This window comes from Petaurus breviceps, unplaced genomic scaffold, assembly GCF_028583685.1.
Source record: "Petaurus breviceps papuanus isolate PSGF00001 unplaced genomic scaffold, PetGlider_PUasm1.0 89749, whole genome shotgun sequence".
NCBI lineage: Eukaryota > Metazoa > Chordata > Mammalia > Diprotodontia > Petauridae > Petaurus > Petaurus breviceps.
Window position 1 is genome coordinate 153,038 of NW_027187114.1, and position 832 is coordinate 153,869.

The following is an 832-nucleotide window of genomic DNA, read 5'->3' on the forward strand; positions in this document are numbered from 1 at the left end:
GGGGGGGGGGGGGGGGGCTCTAAACAACCAACAGCTTCCCAGAGTCTCATATGATCAAATCACAGAACACTTCTCAAAGTGAGCCCCCAAAACAAAGCCTCACATCAGGGCTTATGTAGCTTTCTCCTGGTTCAGAGAATGTAACAACATTATTGACTCACTGGCCAATCAAAAAGTATCTACTGAAAAACAAGCCTCCCACCCCAGGTTCCAGGTGCACTTTAGCCTATGGGCAGGGAAGATCTTAAAAATTCACATTCCCATTACATCCCTACATTTTCTAAGGTCACTTTGGTCATGGGATTATATGTGTCGACCTCTAGAAAAGATTTTATTAAAGGAGACAAATAAATAGCAATACAAAAATTACATTATTTATTCCTTATCCCCTTAAGGCTAGCAGTACTTGCACAAGGAGAGCAAGACTAAAAGTCCTGACTGATGAACAGAGGAATCAGAGGACTTTTTATACATTTTTAGTACCATCCTAAGTCAGGATGACCATGCCACAAACGTTATGAGTTCCATTTGTTAATATCTATGTGAAACAGAGTTCCTTGGTTGTAAATACAAATTGACAATGACCAGAACAGGATCTATTTACATTTTATATTCTCAGGATGTCTGATTTCCTCTTATGTGGAGTAAGTCCCAAGATAAGTGTAATCTCACCTCTGGTCTTTGAAGTTGCTAACACAAGGAAAGGCATTTTTAAATCAACCAAAATAGTGTGTTTAATTTATTCAGATTTTGGCCAAAATGTGATATTTAGAGATTATCATATGCCACGGCCTTCTGCTGGCATTTTTGCCCAATGTATTTAGCAGAACTA